The sequence below is a fragment of the Chinchilla lanigera genome, unplaced genomic scaffold, assembly GCF_000276665.1.
Source record: "Chinchilla lanigera isolate Chin_1 unplaced genomic scaffold, ChiLan1.0 scaffold00002, whole genome shotgun sequence".
Classification (NCBI taxonomy): Eukaryota; Metazoa; Chordata; class Mammalia; order Rodentia; family Chinchillidae; genus Chinchilla; species Chinchilla lanigera.
In genome coordinates, this window is record NW_004955403.1 from 41,046,853 (window position 1) to 41,069,825 (window position 22,973).

The following is a 22,973-nucleotide window of genomic DNA, read 5'->3' on the forward strand; positions in this document are numbered from 1 at the left end:
TATACTATATATAATATTATTATATTTCTATATTTACTATTATATTAAACTATTGTAAATGATGACTAAGAGTACTGAGGAATATTACTATTTTTAAAGAAGAAGCATTAACCAGCATACGTTAACTGTACACAGCTTTTCAGAAAATACATCTGTCCCATTATTGGTTCTCCTATCCACAGGCATATTTGTGTATGTTGACTACTGTCAACTTTTTACTTGTAAAACCTGTATAGAATGTGGACTCCTCAAAGGGAAAAAGAATGTTTTCAAAAGTTATTTTCTCCAAAGAATATAATGTTAAAAGGGATACAGTTCTTTAAGATAATCTCACATCCATGAAAAATAAAGCATTTTAAGAAATAGCTCTAGGTTTTAAAACAGCATTTGTAGCTCTGAAACTTGTTGCATTTCTCATTGGAGGTTAATGGTTGCTGTCCATAAATATTTAAGTAAACTGCAAAATTGTCTCAAGCATCATGTCTGTTGTGGTTTGAGGATATTTGCAAGGGGAACAACATAACACAGGACACATATTTTGTACGGTTATTTATAATAGTCACCCAAAGAATGATATACAAGACAGTGTAGGAAATCTGTCCATACACTAAGACCAAGGAAACTAGCCGAGGGCCTGGATCCCACAGAAATGTCCTATGTGGGTCCAGCTGAAGACCTAGAGCTCATAACAGTGCCTCCCACAAGTCCAACTGGAGGCCCAGAGCCCAAAACAATGTCTCATGCAGGCCCGTTTCATGGATCTGCACTGAGAAGATCCAAAGGTCAGTGGTGGAATCTAGGAAGTCTGTGTCAGCAGGATGAAGGATCTGTGCTAGCAGGCTGAAGGACCTGTACGGGAGCCAGGAAGCGACATGCAAAGAAAGAACCACAATTCCACCGGAAGGGACCACAGCCATCCTCAGCAACAGTGAGGTCCCAACCTCCTCTGATGACCAGGAAAGCTGAGTTCCCATCAGGAAAGCCAACACAACAAGTTTCTTCAGGAGACTGAGCTGTGCACTTTCTTCCCCTCCAAAGCGAGGAAGCAATGCTCAGAGTGAGGGCCAGAGCTCCCCCAAAGTGAACTGAAGCCATTCTCAGTGCCAACAAGGTCCTGAGCTCTTTGGAGGATGAAAACAGCCAAGTTCATCAGGAAAACCAGCATGACAAGGTCCTCCAAAAGAACCAACAGCTCCTTACAGCTTCTACCAGCTCCCAACAGCCCTTTTAGTTCTCAAAAGCCTGTCTCTGCTCCCAACAGCCTAACTTATCCTCCAGTACTGCATCTCATGCTGCTGGCAACAATCCCCAGGTGGGCCTCCCACACTCAGTACCACGCTTACTCAGTTCAGCTAGGGGTTATAAGCTGACCACCAGCTGTCAATCCACTACAGTGTCCAAGCAACCATAAATATTACCTTAGAAAAGTTATTACAAATCAATAAGCAAAAGGTGAAACTTTCTTAATATGCACAGGAGTAGGTGAACACAAACTTTTGGTGTACCAGTGCTATAACCATCACTGTCTGAGATAATGGAAACGTTCTATCCTGAAGGTATAGTGAGGTGATCACCAGGCACAGGTGATCAGGGAGTCCTTGTGACATGGCCAGCCTAACTGAGAAAACCAATGTCAGTGTCATCTAATTGGTCACAGTGGCTCATAGCTAATGTACCAGACATTGCATTCTTAGAAAAGAGGTCGTGGCACAATATACATTCAGGATCCTAGCAGGTCACAGATTGCACAATTAACAGAATTGAACTAAACCAAAATGATAAGAGTGTATCACTTTTTAATAGCATATCTAAAAGTGAAATATATGTCTAAAATAACACAAAAGATGGGAGGGAAAACTGGAGTTATTATAAAGCTCTCATGCACAAAGTTTTCTCTTAATAAAAATAAATTGTTTTATGAAACAACCTTTTCACAAATATTACTGGAACAACTGGCTGCCCATAGGCCATAAAATTAATTTGGATAAATACTGTACACCTTATATAAAATTATCTCAAAGTGGATCATATTGTTAACTATAAGTGCAAAGCTATAAAACTCCATAAAAACTTTATGAGAAAATCCATTTTTGTCCTTGTGTTAGGGGAAGGGTTTTGGGATATTATACAGAAAAAACACAGCCCAGAAAAGTAAAATTAATTAGTCTTGATCATAATCATTGTATTTTGCTACTTAAGAGGTCTAATTAAAAAGACTCAAAGAGGAATAAAGGAAACAAAATGGAATGATGGCACCCTGGCAGGTATAGCAACCACAGGACATCATTTGACTCAGAGTTGAGGGGACAAGAGAATCAAGTGATGTTCCCACAACCCAGGAGGAGCAGCTTCATATGATGAGTGCAACCTAGGCCATCAAGTCCATATAAATCTGCCTCTCAGGGCACAAAATAAAAGAAGGACGGCAAGTAAACAGGAGGGAACACCCCTTGGATTCCACTCTCTTTGTCTCTGGGTTTCTATTTCTGTCTTTCCCTTTGCATTCCCATCACTGAAGAAACACAAACTCAAGCTTACCTTCACAAAGTAATGTGTGAATTCAGTCACAGGCTATCTGAGTCATAGACTGTACCGAAGGTCAAGGTATTTCAGTCTTTTCCCAGAGGTTATTCATCCTAGTAAGTGGCAGAAACTCTATCTAGAAAAGATGGGGGAAGTTTGCTATGTGTGCTTGTTGCTACCCTATGGAATTTATAAGCAGCAGACTTTCTCAGTTAATGTGTTGCAGATCTGTAGACTGGCTTAGGTCTAGGACAAGATTAAGGGGCTGGAAAACCCCAATAGTGCCTTTATTCAGATTTATTTCTGCCATACATAGGTGCTTTATTGCATATTTTATTGCAAATTCTTCGTGGTTATTTCTGTATTGGTAGATTTTGTCTAGTCCAGTGTTTTAACTCCTTTTCCTCAGTATAGCTTCATTACATCATTTTGCAACACTCTCCCTCAGTTCTTGCTGAATTAAATTGGCAAAGGCCTGTGATGACCTTAGAGATAATGGTTTCTCATTTTGGAAAAGAACTTTGCATTTTTCTCTGTTGTTAATATGCAGATCTAGCTCTGGATGGTGAAGGTAGAACCCTAGAAAAAGCAGGGTACTCTTTTTGCAGCAAAATTGCCTAATGTGAAATAACTGATACATTTCTTTTTGAAGAAGGCTGTTTCCCTGAAATAAAGAGGAGCAGATGTTTCACTGGCATTGACTTTAGTAGGACTTTTGGATTCAGATTTTCAGCTGTCTTTGTCCTAATCTCATGGTTCTCCCACCTGCAGAGTTCTCTGTCCTTAGTCATTTGCTAAATTGCACAGTCTTAACATGACTTAAAATGTGTCATACTGCAATACTGAGGCTGAGGCAGGAGGATCCTGGTGAACTTGAGGCCAGTCTACACTACATAGTGAGTTCAAGACCAGCTGGAGCTATGTGGCAAGATCCTGTCTCAAAAAAGAAAACAAACAAAACAAAAAATCCCTGCAATCTTCACACAGATTTGGTCCACAGCCACGTCTGTTCTATGCTACCTTGAATAAGGTAGTAAGAGTATTAGTAAAAATTTATGGAGCTCAACCTGTGCCTTGAGTTGGACATACTGCAATAGTTTCTTTGTCCTGTTTGTTTTGTTCTTTATTCTCTCTTATATATGCCCTATTTTGGAGTATTATTTTCAGAATTAAATTTTATGAGTATCCTTGGTGTGTTGGTGGTTTCCTTTTCTTTTTTTTAAGGGATTTACAGTGTTTAAATATTTGTCTTTATCCTATCACCATCTACCTTTATACTATGTTGTATATATATCATATTATTTTACGATAAGATTTTCATTGATAGTCTTCCTTATTCCCTTTCTCATTCTTTGTCTTTATCTGCTATCTGGTGAATTTCTGGTCTATTTTTTTCTCACAGCAAAGTTGATTTTATTTGGAAGTAGTTTATAGAAAAAATTTTATACTAGCCTCTTTCTTAAGAGGAAAAGTTTAATATTGGATGATATGACTGTATACAAATTAAACTCCCTATCCTGAAGTGAAAGGCTTTATAAGATAATTTTAACATGGCCTATATGTTCATCATTTTTTTTCATGACTTATTCATTTTCTAATTGTTGCTATTTTAGGTAAAATGATCCTTGGGTAACTGCAGTCTCCTTTACTAATGAAGAAATATCACATGGTAATTTAAAAGTTCTAAATAGAAAACTCTGTTTTTGTTGCTTCATGACATTGAGGGTATTCTCCATGTAATGACAAGCATCTTATTAGGTAGTTTTCCTCTAGTGAAGGAAAATATATCAAATTTAAAATCATATACAACACTTGTAACTATTAGTTATTTTATACCATTAAAGGCCATGTGCAAAGATGCTTCTCTATATCATCTCATTTTTTCTATATTTTTAAATTAACAAATAAAATAAAATATATTTATAATATTTATCATACACAATATGTCATTTTAAAATAAGTATACCTGTAGAAATGAAGTGTTGGAGAGAACAGAGAGAAAAGAGAACAATAGTATATTAGGTAGAAATGTAAATTTGTACAGTCACTCTGGAAAATAGTATGATGGTGTTCAAAACATTAAAAGTAGAACTACCAGTGACTCCATAACCCAAATACAATGAACTCAATCCAAGAAAATGAAATCAGTATGTTGAAGAGTCATCTGCCCTTCTGTAGTCATTGCAATATTACAAAGGGCAAGATACAGAGTCACTGTAAAAGTGTATCAGTGGATGAAAGGGTAAAGAAAATGTGGCATTTATACACAATGAAATCCTATATAGCTTTTAAAAAAGAGGGGAATTTTTTTATTTGTCACAGAATAGTTTCCTTTTTTTTTTTTTTTTGGCTCTTTGAGACAGGGTCTCACTATATAGGTCGGGCTGACTTTGAACTCAGTTTGTAGTTCAGACTGATCTTAAACTTGCAGTGACCCTCCTGCCTCAGGCCCCTGAATGTGGGTATTACAGATGTGGACCACCATGTCTGTCTGTGACAACACAGATAAACATGTAAGACATTAAGTGAACTAAGCCAGGTGCAGAGAGTGAAAGAGTACACGGTCGCACTCATACGTGAAATCTCAAACTGTTAATCGCATAATAGAGGACAATTGTGCTCGTGGGAAGATGAGAGGGTGCTGCAGAAATGGCGGTCAAACGAGGGAGTTTAGATTGGAGGAATAAGTTCGAGAGAGACATTTTAACACAGGGGGACTTTAGTTATGACAATAAATTGTATTCTTGAAAATTTCTAGGAGAGTGGATTTTCAATATTCTTTCTGGGAAAAAATAATTATGTGAAATAATGCATTTGTTAATTAGCTTGGTAGCCATTATCTTATTCATATAATTAAAATATTAGCATAGTATTCCTTTGCTATTAATCATTGCTATTTATATAAAAGAAAATAAAAATACCTCACTGTCATAGAATTAAAGGATCTACAGGATTCTTTTTTTCAAAATAAGGGAAATACTTGTATGACTATCATAATGCTCTAATACATATATTAAATTTTGGAGCTCTAATCATTGATATAAAGCATATTATAAAGTAATGTAATAAAAATCCAATAAATCTTTTGATTTATTCTTTTTAAAATGTGTTTGGGATAATACTTTTAAATACCCAATATCCCACTTTCAAATATGTATTGTTTAATAATTCATTTTCAAGACAATTAGCAGACTTAGAAAATTTGATTAAAATAATTATCCAAGGAAACATGTATGGGCATAGCCAAAATGAAGATGTAATTGGCAATAAGAATATTGCTTTTCAGAAGATTTTCAGAGGTACCTATTTTTAAATTTCTTAGCCAAAGCTAATACAAATTAAAAATAACATCAACATTTCCCAGGAGTTCTTATAGAGATTACCTCTAGTTCAAACTTATCGATCAGATGCACCTACATATATCTATTTGATTTAACATGGAAATTTTCTTGGCCAAATATAAAAGTTATCGGACTGCTTTATAAATACGAAATAGAATTTGAAAATTGATATCATTTGACATGACTAATTTGTCTTGAAACTTTAGAGGCAACAGCTTATTCATCAGTAGAAAATACAGTTGTAACTGTATATTTATTATTCTGTCATTGAATTCTGCCAGATAATATAAGAAGAGTGTACAGATTGTCCTTCTGGATTGTGATGTATCATTTCTTAAAGTTATTTCCACAAAACTGTTTAGGAGTGATGAAAATATATGCTGAAATGTTTAAATTAAAAATTATTTTGGTAAAAACATATTGCCATTAATCTACCTCAAAATACTCTCCCTTGCTTTGCATATATTTATTCCATCATTCTTGCCATTTTCTGAAGCAGTTATGGAAGTCTTCTTTCATGAATGTCTTTATGAGGTGTGACAAAAAATACAGTGAATCCTCCTTCCAAGGATTATCCAATGGAAAATCGGGGCCATAAAAATATTACAGTGTGTCCTCATCGACTTTATGCACCAGATCTAGCACCAGGCAATTCCTGTCGCTTCCCCTAAATCAAACTGACCATGAAAGGTAAAGGTTTTGAATCAATTCAAAACATTGAAGCAGCCGTGGAAACACAACTAAAGACAGTCATGAAAGAGGAATTCCAGAACCGCCTCAGAAAGTGAGAAGATGGGGTAAGTGTGCTTGAAGCAAGGGGGAGATTAATGGCAATGTGTCCTTTATGTAATAATTTAAAAAAAAATTTAAAGATTCACTTCTTGATCACACCATGTGTATTAAAAAAGTTGTTATAAATATCACTTATTATGAAAATAAAAATATTCAAGCTGGCATTCTGTACAATGTGTGCCATGAGAGTAAAAATTAAGAAAAAAACCTAGATTATCTTCAAAATTAATAACTATACCTTGAATAATGAAGTTAGATCTTCCATATATTTTTAACAAGCTAATAGAATGCATCTTCCAAGAGGAAGTGCATGTAAAATGCAATTATGTCATAAAATGTATTCCTTCCAGAGCACTTCCTAGTATAAGTAAATAAATTGTTTAAATGCATATATTTATCACACGGTTGGTTGTTACTTAAAGTACATATATATTCACAAGGTTGGTTACAGAGTGGGAGTCTTTCGATGAAGAGGTTGTCCTGTATCATTTCTATCATTTATTTGTCCTCAATTATGTCAAAACACTCCATCTCTAATGATTTAGTCAATGATCTGATCAGTAAGAGAATGTTTTCTGATCTGCCTTCCAAATATGAATCTATTATTCTATTTTCCACTTAGACTGAACAAAAACTAGCAAGAGAAATTTCTATAAGAGAAACAAAATAAAGAATAGTTATGTAGGTACTTATTTCTTAAACATCAACACTTAAATCTTAGTTACGAATCTAAAATCCTTTGTGTGTGTGCATGTGGTTTGCCAGGAATGTCAGGATCTATTCTCTTTCACTTAGCTTTTAGCATCATTTTATCAAATGTGCTGTTTAGTTTTCTGATGCAGTGAGTCAAAATTTTTGACACAAAGAGAAAATACTATTTCTTTCTTCAAGCCACTGAATTGCAAAGAGGAACTGTGCAGCTAGGCTCTGAGAACAGTAGGGTTTAGGAGGTTTCTGAAGCAGCTCATAGTGAAGTTTCAGAGTAGAAAGGACAAAAGTCATCCTGTACACACCACACACACACACACACACACACACACACACACACACACACAGAGGCACACTGGCATTCCTCGTGGATGAGAATAAACAGGTTGTGAAGCTCTGGAGAGCTTCTCCATTGACTCCTGTTCCCCTGAAATGCTGAGCCATCCTGTGCTGGGACTGCATCTCATTTCTGGAGCTATGTGAACAAATAGCAATTTCTTCTCAGAAAGTCTTTCTTCTTTCTGTTTTCTCTTTGTTCAGCTAGGTATACCAGTATTTGTGAAACTGTGGAGAAGCTTAACAAAAATTAACTTAACCCTTTTTTGCTCAGAGAACAAGGCTGAAAGTAACTCTATGTGCCAAAATAAATCTTGTCTTAAAACAAGACATTAATTCCACTCATCTTGTGAAGAAAGTACAATAAAACATAAATTTAGCTCATTTAATCCTATATTTCCACAATTCTAATTATTAGTATCCAATTAACATTAAAAATCTATGTCACTTTTTTAGAACTGAATGAATTATTTTGTTCTCCTAACAAATTACCAAGAAGAAAGATTAGTCCCATGAGGTTATCACAGAGATTCTGCTTCTGAGAGCCTCTTTTATGAACATAATATAAAGAACACAAATAGTACAACTATTTTAATGCTTTCTATAATTATACACAATTTATACGCCTGTGAAGAGTTCTGTTAATTCCTCAGAAGACTAAAATGAACTGCTTGGCCATATAATCTGTTCCAACATCAGAAAATGAATGTGGCCAAAATTAGGACCAGTACTTTGTAAAGAATGGAAGCCTGGACCCTGAAGGTTCATCCGTTCCACCGCACTGCCTTCAGTATCGAATACTGATCATGCAGTTGCATCTGGAAAGTCCTCAGAGACAAAATATTCTCACTCCAAGGATGTGGTTCTAATTATGGAAGCTTCTTGCACACCCAAAACATAAGTACACTTGGATTCCAAAAATCAGACAAAATCTAAGGAAAGTAGCATTTTATAATACTGTATACTTTGCAGATTTCTTTAACAATACTTGTATTAGTACATGCCTGTAGTACATAGTAATTACATTCATTGTAGGAGATTGCTGTATACACCACATCCTAATCTTTTTGTTTACTTCCTCTTCCTCCCTCTGCTCCCCATTTCTTCCATGTCTAGGCCAGAAATTTTAATCACCTTCTCCTCTCATTATTCCCATTGAACTAGGTTGGTTTGGATTGTTCCCTGACTTCTATATAAATATATTCTTCACTGTTTGCCCAGGTAAAAGTAGCCTTTAAATTCCTGGTGCTTTTTTCTTCTCTTTTATCACCTGCCATAAAGTTTTCATGCAGGGACAGCTTCCCACGTATTCTTCCCGGTGTCCTCTGACAGCAGCCATCAAATGCCCCGTTTGATGACATTGAAAGCCTACTCAATCCAGTTTTGCTCTTTTTCACCAGGGATTTGTTATGAAATATCCTTTCTTCATCTCTGTGTCTTGTTTCTATTTTCAGATTACTTAAAATTCTTAACTATTTTGTTTTTAGTCCTTGTATCTATGCAGTTATTATTTTGGCAATTGCTGTCCTAGGCTGACTTTCTTCCATTCCTCTTCCCAAGTGTCTATCAGTATCACATCATAGCGATCATGTATGGCCTAAACCAACTGACAATCTTAAACACATTTTCTGTGTTATTTAACATAGTGTCCCTACCTCTCACATGCCAACTTCATGCTAATTTCTGTGCCTTGAAATGTCTCAGTCATCTTGTCCTCCAAGCCCAACTGGGGCCCCGGTTCCCCCTTAATACTTTCTTTAATTACTTAGGCCTCTTGTGATTTGTTGGTGGAAAAACCTGCCTTGGCATTTATATTTAGCAGCCTGTATTATCTCTCAAAAATTAATTATGATGTGCTAGACTCTTTTCAAACTGACTTACCTATGTATGTCTTATATCTCTTTCACACAATACACTCCTTAGTTATGGAGCTTGTTCTGCATAATTTCACCATTACCTCCTGCCCCTTCACCCCAGAAGAATTCAGAAAACACAGGAGATACTTAATAAACATTGATTGAATTGAAATATCAGTCTGTCTATTGAACGCATTAGCAAATGGTTATTAGTTTTCTTGTCTTTGCCTAAAATGGTAGTTCCTTTTATGGTTAATTACAAAATAACTCCTTAGAGACTATTTTTCTCCTTTGACACTGACCAAGGTAGAGGTGGATCTTATGATAGAGGATCAGAGGCATATTTTGTTTGGTATTGTTTACTTTTAACTTTTATTTAAAATTTTTTGTTGGTATATGTGTGAGATAGACAATGAATCCATTCATCATGGGGTACTGGTACAAAGACATATTGCATCTTACTCCTTTTTTCTTCTTCCCCCCTTCTTGCTTTCTATTAAATCTCAAGATACTAAGGGAAAGGAAATCAGAAAGTGTTAGAGAAAACTGAAGTCTTAGCATTAAAGTTATGAACCATAAGTGACAAATTCAGGAGCCAGAGGCAGTGATATTCTCAGAACCAGAGCACTGGAAGTCAGGATGGGGAGGTAAAATGAATATTATTCAGGCATATATAAGGAATGGTATCTAGGTGGAGGGTGGGTGAATATCCTGGGATGGTTTCAATAAAAATTATAGTCCATAAGTTCCACAGAAGTAAGGGTTAGAAGCCAGATCATGTGTAGTGCTCATATCTGCTATATAAATTAACTGAATCACTAATCTCTGGTAGCAGGGCCACTGTGTATTGCTGCTTGGTTGTTGAATGCATTGCTCCTTGATCACTCCATAGGGCTTAGCTACTGCACAAGATGGTCTGTGGTCCCACAGGAGAAACACATTCTCCCATAGTCATCTCAGCTTTGGATATTACATAAGGAGGCACCCCAGAGACTTCCTGCTTCAAGTTGGCAGAGCACTTTAGGAGCTGCTTAAGGAAAGGTCGTAGAGGAAAGCAAGTCAGTGAAATTAATGTTAGCATTTTCCCCTGTTCCAGGGTAGCCCAGTATTTGAGCACGTAATGTTAAAAACATGTTTTCCCCACTGATACAATTTGAAAATCTTAGGAGCTCCATTAGTAATTGCTAATACAAAATTACATAAATATTTATTAAACATCCATTATTAATTTTATTATTTCTAATACATAAAAATATAACGAACTTCCTCTTATGTGGTTTATAAACTACTTTAGGAAACAAATATTCTGTTCCTGAAATTCAATTTATAGTTTACATTTTAAGGATAAGGGAAAGCTAATTGAAATAGCTCAACCATATAAATTAAATTAACTTAAAATTTAATTCTTATTTTTGAAAAATCTCACTGCAAACAAAGGATAACCTCAAATGCATAATGAGGTACAGGATTAAGACAGCCATTTAGTTAATTCAAGCTAAAAATCTCCTTTTCTGTAACTTTAATTAATATTTTAGGCAAAAGTACCGAAGTCTAACTTTATCTGGAAAACACTTTGGCTTTTAATGGAACATTTCATGTGTAAACATATTTCAGTGTAAACAGTGACAATATTATTTTTTGAAAGAGGTTTGTAATTTAAATTTTAGTATTGGTCATGACTATTAGATTTATAGACTTTAATTTTCACCCCTTTCTTAATGTAAACAGTCCTGGATAAAGGGATTAGTAATTATTTTTAAAGTGAGGAAATGTTTCCTTAACACTTACACATCACAGATGTATTCCTTAAGTACAGTAGTGTTTAAGCACTGTTAATCTTTTACTCTGCACATGGCAGTTTTGGAAGATATGAGTATTTAGTGCCTTCCTTCAAACTTCTGTATGTCAGATATATATTGGCAAGGTTAGATAGATGATGATCAAAAGCCAAGTTAAGTGTTTCCTAAATAATTTTTTTTCCCTTACTGTAACGCAAGATATCTGTTGCTATTCCAACCTTTAATGAGCTTATTTTGTGCTAAGGTTATATCAATGATAGGCTGTAGTGATTCTCAAAATTAGTTTGTGCAAGATGTTGTAAAAACTGACCACTTTGGGTTCCCATCCCAGCTCTACTGAATCTGATTAACAGTGCTTAAACACTACTGTACTAGCATGTCCCAAGACATCTATGGGAGTAAATCTCCTCAGATGAGCCCAGTGGATCATAGGGATGAGAATCACTCAAAGATGACTAATTTAAGTTAAAAATAGCACAGTATGGGAGAACATTTGAAAACACACTGAAGTATTTTTTTCAATGCAGATATTTAAATTAAAGATTAATAGCTTAACTTTGCTGTCCTTACATTGGCTACTTTTATTTCATTGTCAATGAAAGTAACTACCTCTTCAATGATTTTCTGTATCCTGAATTTGAACAAATTGTAACAGCTTTTAGGAAATGGCATTATTGTGTGGAATACAAAGAAAGTTAGAGATGAATTGCGAGTAGAGACTACTTCGAAGATATCCTTCATGGTTAGGGACAAAATCTAATTCATAAAACAGTGCTTGAGAATGCACTTAAAAAATCAAGCAATTGTCTGAATTTTCCTTCTTTGGGGGTAAACAAACACAAAAGACAGTGAGTGGGAAATCTGATTTATTCACAATACCCAGAAAAGCATAAAATGTGTATACCAAAATGAGAAAAAGAAATTCTGTTCTTTTAAAGACAAAATGTCTTATAATCTTAACAAAGAGGAAATAATCACAGGGAGGAAAGTGATTTTTTTTTCTAGCTAATGCGTCTTAAGAATTCATCTGACTGAAAGATTGTTTTGTTTTTAAAGGGCAGCAGTTCTGATTGATCATTTATTTTCTCCAAATTATTTACCTCGATTGAGAGGGCAGTAAAGACTTCCTGGAGCCTATTTCCTTCCTGGAAAAACAAGGGAGAGCTGCTAGTGATTCTAACAAATAAATTTTGGGAGCATGGGAGTTGCAATAAAGCAAAACTGAGTAGCGTAGATGTCTGTGCTTCAGAATGACTGATAGCTTCTGACTCTGGTTACTGATGTCTTAGTCAGAGAGATGCAGGGAGCTGTTACCTCTCTTTACAGCCAGCCAACAGACAGCTGCAATCACTCAGCTCACCCCTGACGCTCTCCACTTCAAGGCAGATCCTTTGACCTAAGCAGATTAGTGTAGATGCATGGAGGACACAGTCAGCTAGCAGAGCTTTTCAAGGGAGAGATTTGGCTCCAAATAGGACACTAAGCTTTTCAGCCTTCTGCTTATTTACCTAGTCAGCAGGATGCAGTGTCTCTGGGTGCTTAGTGGACTCCTGGGGAGTCGGGAAGAAAAACAAAAGCAGAAGTGGCAGCCGCTGCAAATGTGGGAGTCTGTACCATTAAAGGAAGCAGTTGCTAATAAGGGCCTGTGAGACCTAGGTTTCCTTGGTTTCCATGACAGTTATTAGGTACCATAGAAATTGAATTGTCTCCCACAACGCTCTTAGGGGAGAGGGGGTGCTCCAGTGACAAAGCAGTAGAGTTATGACTAGCAGCAAATCGTCCTTTTGAGAATACAATCTTAACTCCCTGGATTATTTGCTCTTGCATTTCTTTTAAACTCCTCTTTCAAGGAACTTGACATTTTGGCCAGAAGACCCTGGCTTCTGCTGTACAGTGTCTCAAACACTATTTTTCCCCTTTTTATTTAGACCCGAGCTTGGCAAAGCAAGGATATGAACAATTGTGCAGGTGGGCTACCCAGGGCGAGTGAAGAGATCAGGCGTCCAATCAGGGATTGGCAACCTGCAGCTGTGCCAATATGCCCCTCCACCAGATTTCCGTAATCCCAGCCCTGCAGACTGCCAGCAATGGGAGAAGTTCAATGGGCAGAGACAAAGAGAAGAACAAGGAAGCCGAGGTAAGAGGAGAATTGATTTGACAGAATAACAGAACTGAGCCAGTGTAGCCAGTGCCGCTCTGCCCACCAGGGTGCAGCTACGGTTTAAGAGCTGCTGGGTTCCAGCTCTTGGTGTGTGACAGTAGACTGCAAGAGAAGCATTTGTTACCAGCAGGGATGTATGAAACCTAACCTCTTTTCTCAATGAAGAAAGGCACCAAATTCATAAAGACCCTTGCTGTTTGACAGATAAAACTTCTGCCTCTTTCAGAACAATCGGCAGAGTCGCTTTTGAGTTTTATGGCTCGTGGGGTCCAACCTGGATGTCCTGTTGCTGTTATCTATTTTCAGACAGTAAAATAGTCCATGCTTACTAATTTTCCACACTGCCCATGAAGGTATAGTGTTTGAAAATAACTTTCTTAACAAAGCAGCAGAGATGTCAAGGACAGGGAAGCTGTGACACCAGATACCTCGGAGGAGCAGTTACTCTTCGTTCATTGGTGGTGCACAGATGCACACGACTTGTGTGATGTCTGTTCATTTGTGTTTTATTCTTCATGAAAAAAACATTATTTCATACTTACCATAGATTATAATCCATAACTTATTATGTTTTGGCTTCATTCTGGAGTGAAATTTAGCGGCTATTCATGTAAGTTGAACTGCTTCAAGGAGCAGGTTCTGAGAATGTATTTCAAAGGTTTTTAAGAAAGGGATTAAGCAAAATAAAGAAAACTGGGTAAAAAAACCCAGCTAAGTACTGTTGCGTTCTGCTACCAGGGAGTTTGAGACAGAATGCCAGACACTGACACTCCTGTGTCTTTAACATGGCTATTGTCTAGTCCTCACATGTCATTAACTGTGTAGGAAATAAACTTTCTCCACCTCCAAATCTGTTAATTTTTTCAAGAATAAGTATTAGGGACAGAGGAAGCAGCAGATGAAAGCAAAAGTCATAGAAGACCTGAAAGTGGGGTGTCCAGTAGTGCCTGAGAGGAAAATAATAATGAAATTGAATACATTTGTAGTTTACAAAAGTCACTTATAGAGTCTCTCTACTTTATTTGCACTGATTTTTAAAATGTCATTCAAAAGCAATAAATTCTGGTGTCTAGAATTTGTAGAATTCTTTAGTAGGATTTTCTAATTAACTAGTGCAAGAGGTACTTTTACTTTGGTGATTTTCCTGTGATTCACACACAAAGTGTTTCTAAGAATGAGATATATTTGATAAAGAAACTTATCAGCTGAACAGTAATTGGGAATATTTCCATAATGTGTCTTTTCCCGTGACTGGTAATGTGATTATTAGACTGTCTAAGAGCTATCTCTTAAGTTTATTGGTGTGGGGTAAGGGGAAAAGGGGACAGTGGTCTATTGGGAAAATAGATATGAAATGCCCAAAGCAAGATTTACTAAAGGTTACACACAATTTACTCATATTTGAAGTTTCTGGATAAATTTGAAATATACTGAAGAAAATTTCATATAAAGATAGTGGATGGCAGTATTGTTTAGATTCTGGAAGGATCAGAAATGATCAGTTCTAGGTCTTCATCAGAAATCTCCTGCTGTTGATTTCTAGTTGGTATGAAACAGATACAGGGGGATGGCTTACATGAATTAAAAAACTCTATGTAAGAAATAACGAAATTACCCTACCTCATGCAAAAATAGCCTCCATCTTTATCCAGACACTGGTTCTGATACACATCTTCAAACTTCCTTATAAACATTTTAAAGTCTCCACATATGAACAATTGTCTCTTTCCAGGGCCAAAAACAATATTATGACTCAATGCAGTGGGTAAACATAAGCAGGAGATAAGGGTTTACTGCTTGCAGCAAGTAAGGAGAGCAATGCACTTCATTTACAAAGCTGCGTTCGTGCCTCGAAAGAAAGCAAGACGCCTTCGTTGGGAAAACTCATAAATATTTACACAGGGACCTCCACCCCAGGTAGATGGGGGCACATTCTCGAGCATGAGCAGTTTGAGGTCGTAATCGTTCAAATGGTGGACAGAGTCACTTCAGTGTAAATATTTTGTGTTACAATGAGCAAAGTTTTTTTTTCTACTTGTCAAAAAAAGTCAGAGTGACTTGCTCATGGATGATTCTTTGTGAGTTTCTCCAATAAGCCTGAGCTGAAACGAGAAGGAAAACAAGTCTTTTCAGTCTTCTGAAAGGGCAGCCTCTTTTCTTCAGTAAGTACAGGAACCTGTCTCTGAAGGGGCCTGCCCCGCCTAGCTGTTAATATTTCACAGTGGAAGTCAATGGGCCCAAAAGGAAAATTAGGTTAATTATGGGAAAATGAAGGGAAACTTGCAGCTTACATATTATTTTAAAAAGAGATATAGTTCTGAATGTCAGAAGACGAAGCACTGTTAAGATTTCAAATATGTCTAGGTTTTCTATAGAACAAAGTTAAAAGGTTTTCTTTTTAAGAGGTGTTTGAAATATATTATTAAATTTTATAGGCCATTACATCACTTCTTTGGTGAACTAGTGGAGAAGAATGGCGAATGTCTTTTAAGATGTATAAATTCAACGACATACATCCCGCATGTCAGAGAACAAGACACGCTTGCATTGTACCATGACTTCTGTAATTTCAGGTGATAGTTTCTTCTAAAGGAGAACAAAATTCCTTATACTCTGTGGACAGTTCTTGGTTGAACAAATGAGAAACACCTTCCTTTGACATTTCCTTGATGTGTTTTGGTAGCCTTAAGATTATTCGAAGAATTCATAGGTGCACTGAGGAAATGATCTAATAGCAATATTCAGAATTTGCCAGTTTATTTTTTTTTATTTTAAAGAGAGTACATGAGAAACAAACAAACAAAGAAATAGAACAGTAGCAGCATGCCAGTGTCACAAACATAAACAAATCCAAGAACATTCAAAGTGATACAGGGTCTTAAGACAAATTAATATGAATCAACAGTGGTTGTTACATTACATATCGCTATCCTCAACTACATTGCTCAGATTACCAGATGTAAGAATGAAAGATTGCTCAAACCATTAAAGGGAATAAGAAAATAATTCTTCAATAAAACAGTAGAGATAATACAGAGCTTCACTAGACAACATGGTAGGAGTTCACCATTGTAATTCCATTGCATATTGTTACCTTCAAATCAGTTGCTCAGACCACCGGACACAAGCATGCACAACCGATCAGAACATAAAAAAATAGTAACTATTAACTGTTCATTTCAATACACCTTCAGACATCAGCAATACAATTATAGCAGCTATTCATATATATTTATATTTTGTCTTCCTTCTTTCTTTTTTCTTCTTCCCCTCATCCCAGTCATTCCTTCCTTTGAGCAATTTCTTTCCCTTTCCTATCATCTATTGTATATTTTGAGCAATATTACTCAGCTATTAGAAAAGATAATTTCAAGATGTTGTACGTAAATGGATGCAACTAGAGACCATACTCATAAGTGAAATAAATCAGACCCACATGGGTAAACACCATATTGTCTCCTTGGTGTAGGAACCTGAAAGACTAGGCCAGTTTAAATATGAGCCAATTTAATTTCTCTTGCACAAGAAATTAAGACATTCTTGAATTGATTAACTTGATATTAGTTTTTTTTTTATTTGTTTGTTTTTGGGGACATGAAAGAAAAAAGACAATAGAAAATTTATTCATTAATGATTCTTACAGCCCAGAAGACCTAAGCTATAAACATTTAACAGATTTATCAAGAAGATTCTAACTTCAAGTGTAATAATAAATGTATACTTTGGCATATTTTGCATTCCACGTTCTAAATATATGTATATATCTATATCTATCTATCTATCTATCTATCTATCTATCTATCTATCTATCTATCTACCTATATATATATATAACCCTGAAAACACAAAAACAAAGCATGTTGCACTTCTGTGGAATTGATGTTAAGGTGATGGGAGGGATATAGTTACTTTTCTGAGGCACCAACTCTAGAAATTTCTTGAGCAGTTGAAGGACAGTGCCTTTATACTAGTTCATTCCTAGGCAGAAGGCTGTATTATCACAGCCAAAATTTTATTAGCATGACCAGAGTGACTACCATCACCATTTCTATTACTTATACAGTTGTAGGTTGAGTGGAATGCAATTGGTCAAATTTACTAGTTCATATCTGAAGATATGAACCTAGTGATAGAATACTCTAAGGCAAGTTCCAGAGAATTCTGCAGGGAAATTAGTAAGCAGACAACCCTTAGTATAGTACAATCAATGAGGGAAATAGAATGAATGGGTTGGGAAATAATTCTTCTATACCCTGGGAAAACCATAACCTTGAGAAAGCTTTAGGAGAAAATAACCACTACAAAGAGTTTCAAAGTTCCAAATTTCTTATCCTCTGGTTGAGTGCTAGAGACTGACAGTTTTACTTACCTGCTTTGTTAAGTGAACCACTTTCCCTCTATTTGTTCCTTCTTTTTTCCTTTTAGAGTAGGTTAACACCACCTATAAAGCAATAATTAATTTATGTTAGAGATTTGAACCTAAAGAGAACCTGTGTCTCACAAGAGGGGTGAATTTTATTAATGAAATTCTTAGCCCTCTAGGGATACTTTAAATTCCTACACTATATATGGAAATTATAATCACTACATATGTGAATGTATAAATGTAATACTTCATAAAACTCAAGGACATATTATTTATAACTTTGTAGGACTTGTAAGTAAATGTAGGATTCACTGTGTCTCAAAGGCAGAGAAAACAGGGATGGCACTAAGGCTTCTGCTGGCACCTGCAGTACATGTTGCCTTAGCTCCGTCAGTGCATGGAGTCCATATGTGAGATGACAGGGTCACCGCAGAGGTGGAAGGAAGGTACAAGGCCTTTCTTTCCAATCTTTTCTCACTCTCAAGCTGACCATATAGCAAATGGACTTTAGGACCAAAAAAACCTCTTTTTTGTGTGTATTTTCTTTCACTGCTTTTATTATATTGTGATATTTCTGTTTTCCAAATTTTTCCTTTTTTTTTTTTTTCAAAAAGTCTGCTAAGATTCTTTTCCTTTTTCTTAAAATGCCTTTCTCTAGTGATATGCAGGGGCCATCTTTATTTTCCTCCAAGTAGCTGTAGATCTGTTACTCAAAAATCCCTTAATAATCCTCAGTGAACTGAAAAAATATACATATGACTTTTTGGACATAATGAATAAAGATACATTAATTCTTTTTTGTTAAAGACAAAAATGTTCCAAAAACATTTCTGTTTTTAATAAGTACATGTTTGCTGTGCATGTTTACATTGTATTAATTTTTTACATATTTGTAATCCATTTTTTCCTTCCCTTTCCCTCCCCTTCCTCCACCCTCCATCTCTTGATCCTCTTCCCTTTTGAGAAAGATCTGTCTCCTTCTTCCTAGTTTCTGTCTCTCATTTTGCTGTTTACTTATAATTTGAGTTTCTCATATAAGGAAAGCTATGCAATATTTAAGGCTGTGTGTCTGATTTATTTCACTTAACGCTATGTTTTCAAGGTGCATCCACTTTCCTACAAATGACTAAAATTTATAGAAATCAAATAATACCAAATGCTGTTGAGGCTGCAGGGAAAAAGGAACCCTTCTACATTGCTGGTGGGAATGTAAATTGTTACAACAACTATGGAAATCAGTATAAAGATTTCTTAAAAGCTAAACCTAGAAATTCCATTTGGCCCATCTATTCCTTTCTGGGTGTTCTCTCAAAAAAAGGTAAAAACATATTACAGTGATACCTGCATAACCATGTTTATAGCAGCTCATTTCATAACAGATAACTCTTGGGAGCAGCTTATACAGCCATCAGAAGATGAGTGGATAAAGAAAACATGGTGTTTCAACACAATGGAGTACTGCTCTGCCATACAAAAACATTTAAGCTCAGGGTAGAGCTTTAGGATTCAGACCATTCTGATATCAAACGCTATATCTTTTTTTAAATTAAGATATTTAAGCCTTTTCACATTCCCTGAGCGAATTTTTTTTTTAAATTCCAGAATTAGAAAGTCCTCTAAAAAGGGTTTTTAATTTATTTTTTTACTTTTTAATCTCAATTCCACTATTGAAACCTTTATGGAATAAAGTGATTCAGAATGTTATGCACCTAGATCATGCTGAATTTGGGACAAAATACAATTCTTCAAAATGCTAAGCTTTCAATGGTAGTTTTAGCTTGTTTTTATGAGGAGTCACAAGTCAGGACTCACAGTCAGGACTCACAAGTCACATGAAACATAAAATTTAAAGAAAATATTCATCTCATTAAAGTTTAGAAAAGAAGATTAAAATTAAATAATGGGAAAAATAATTCAGTTGGATAGATACTGAGCTGAGATCCAGTACATATGACATGGAGCTCTAGCTTCCACAGAACATTGTAGGCCTGAGTAAGTAGCCCATTTAACCTTGCAAGCCTTCTCTTTAGAAAAAAAAATTATATTTAAAACAGACTTTGTTGAAAAAAATAAGAACTTTTCATTCCTTCTCCATTACTCCTGTTACCCACAGGGTTCTGTGAACCCGCCACGCAACAGAAAGCAATTGGTCAAGAGGAAAGGTGATGGTAGAGAAAGAAATTCATTATGATGAACTCACTGCTTGGAAGACGGGAGATCAATGTCCTAAGGAGTCAGCTTGCTGGGAAGAGGATTTAGGCATGGTTTGTGCAGGAGATGGGTGTTCACAGACTGGTGTGTGCCTTCTCCTAGGTTGGAGTTTTCTGGACAGTTGACACACATCTGATCCTAATCACCCAGACAGGAGGTGCTTCTCAGTTCTATAAATCTCATGAACAAAAAATCACTTTCTGCAGCTATTCTTGTCACTGAATAGTTTTTCAAAATGCAGTTCCCAGCATATTACACAACAAATAGGCTGGAGTGGGTAGCTGCCCTGGTGGCCTCATGCTCTTCACCAAACTCATGCTAGTAAGAGTAAAACTGCTTCCTCCGATGATGGTGGAAGATACTCCATGCTAGTGGTCAGTATGAGTTTACTAGTGGTCAGTATGAGAGCTGCTCTCAGTGCTCAGCCTCATCCCTTTAACATAGTCATGTGGCCCTGTGGTCCTCCGGGTGCACAGAGGGCACATTTGTCTTCAAGGGCATGATGGGGTCAGACAGGGTAGGACTAAAGAGTGAGAACTCACCTCTAAGTGAACATGCACTGTTTTTTCTACATATCATCCTTTCTTCAGTGTTCAGAGCACCAACCTTCCCCCTGTTCCCCATCAGCTCTGTGATTTGGAATGTCCTTGATTGGCTAAAAGCAATCCTATGTCACAATACCCTGTCATGGTCTGTGATCTAAGGAATGCATATATAAATGGATCAGAATCAATGATACATATTGAACCTTTAGTGGGTTTTTGGAGAAGTCATGCTGATACTGAAAACTTGCTCCTGATGCTAAAAGTAACTTGGAGATAAGCAAAAGAGAGAAAGAAAGAAAGGGCTTCTGGATGGTATTGGCTGGGCTAGTGAATGAGTCTTTCCTAAACCAAACAGCTTTCTAGTGAAGTAACTCAAGTATGTCCTTTATTGCTTAGCCTTTTTATAATTAAGTTGGACGTTTGTCATTTACAGTGTAAAGAACGTGAAATGATACTTTGCCAAAATACAGTTATAATAGTTTTCTACTGTGAGATTGAAAGTATTTTGGATCTGGGTAAGTCATCACAAACATAAATTTATAAGTAACCTCTTCTGAGGCACATTTAACCAGAGCATACAGGTTAATGCTGTGTATTAACCAAATGAAATGCATCTTTAGCAGGTATGAGTCTGATGCCACAGGGAGAATGCCAGGGGTAGAAAGGCTAATTCTTTTTCATTTCTCTAGAAGGGCACTTTCCAACTGCTATCCTGAGTCTAAATTGAGTATTAGAGTCCCATGTGCTTCGAATGGATTCTACTGAGTATGCTAATGGTGATAAAATACTTTATATAATGAAAACCAGGAAATGTCCATATTATTATTTGCTTTCAGCAATGAAATTAGCATAATTCACATTAATTTTCTTGTTTGAAACAGATGTTGTAGGTAATTGCATTGATAAGTCAAGCTGAATTACATATTTTATTGACTATCAAATGAAAACAAATAATAATTGCTGACATACCCAGGTCTGTGTTTTAAAATACTGCGGCCTTGATGAGTCAGGTAGAGTTTTAGAACTCTTCCCTGGCATGGATCTTAAAAAACTTTATTGTGAATTCATGGCTGATTTAATGAGATGCCACGTAGTTGTTGTGTTTGAGAGACTGTTGCTCAAAGATCTTACTTGGAAGCAACTTGCAGCAGTGGGGGGGACCAGGGGTACCTATGCTTGTTTTGTTAATGTGGGGTTTTAAAACTTGCTGATTAGTAAACATTTAACTCTGTTAGTTAGAACATATAGGGAATACTCATGATGTCAGCATAGATTTAGAATCCCTCAATTTGAGAGCCTCTTGAAAGGAAGGGATTCCAGCCAGAGTGTTGCATTCCCCCAGCTCATCCCCAGGAATACCCTCTTGAGCCACTTGCAGCAGCCTTCATCACTTTCAGGCGAGGATGAGACATGACATCTATTCGATACTCCTTCCTTAACATCTCTGCAACCCCTCTTCAATAATTGAAAACAGCGTGGCAGGATCGTAGAACTGCTGATAAGACTTTGCTGTTAAAACACTAAAAGGAGCTCAGGTAAAGGACAGAGTGCTCCTGAGTGCTGGACGTCAGCCTCACATTTTTCACCTCGATTATTCCATTCATCAAACTGTGCAAATCTGAGTCACAAAAGCAACGGGACAGTCGCAGTGGGCTCTTCGTTTAGCCAGCACTGATGAACACATATTTTCTGATTCAAAGCAACAGGTTGCCTTCTTTGGGATTTGTGCTCTTGGTGTCAACATGAGTAAAAACGAGTTTTTTAGGGGAACACTTTTGGTATCAGGAAAACATTGGATATACAGTGCTGTAGGACATGAAAACAAAGCCCCTGAGAGATACAGAAACAAGTACGTGTTAAGTGAGGCACATCTGCTCAGACTCAGGACTGAGCCATTATTCTTACTGTAAACCTAAACGAGTTTATACCTGAACAAGATCGCTATAGTAATATCTGGCTGGGAAGACCCAGTGGCTGAAAGTTGTATAGACTTAGTTTTGGAATATAACTTTACTTTGTAATTTTACTCAAGATTAATTATTAAAAACTTAGAAAATATGTTAAGAGATTTGTCATTGAAAACTTTACAGAGCTTTTACAATTTAAACTCCAGCACTGTGTTTTATTTTAATCTAAAGCTGTTTTCTATATGACCATCAACTATGAAATCGCTGCTGCAGTTCATTCAAGTTTTGGTAGCATCATTTTTGCTCTCCTGCAGCCAACTGCACGGTGAAGGGTTCATCTGCGACAGTTGTGATTCCGTCTGACTTGGGCATTCTGTTTGAGGATGGCCAGTGGCATAAGAGATATTATCCTTCAGAATTGGAAATAA

The 22,973-nt window shown here is 36.4% G+C and overlaps 1 long non-coding RNA gene across 1 annotated transcript in view; it reads left to right on the forward strand.

Moving 5' to 3' along the window:
• The window catches only part of LOC106148370, a 319,876-nt gene extending 306,390 nt beyond the window's left edge, over positions 1 to 13,486 (forward strand). The window contains exon 3 of the long non-coding RNA XR_001233761.1: positions 13,284 to 13,486. This is a non-coding gene — a long non-coding RNA (uncharacterized LOC106148370). The remainder of the gene's footprint in view (positions 1 to 13,283) is intronic.
• The last annotated feature ends 9,487 nt before the right edge of the window (positions 13,487 to 22,973 follow it).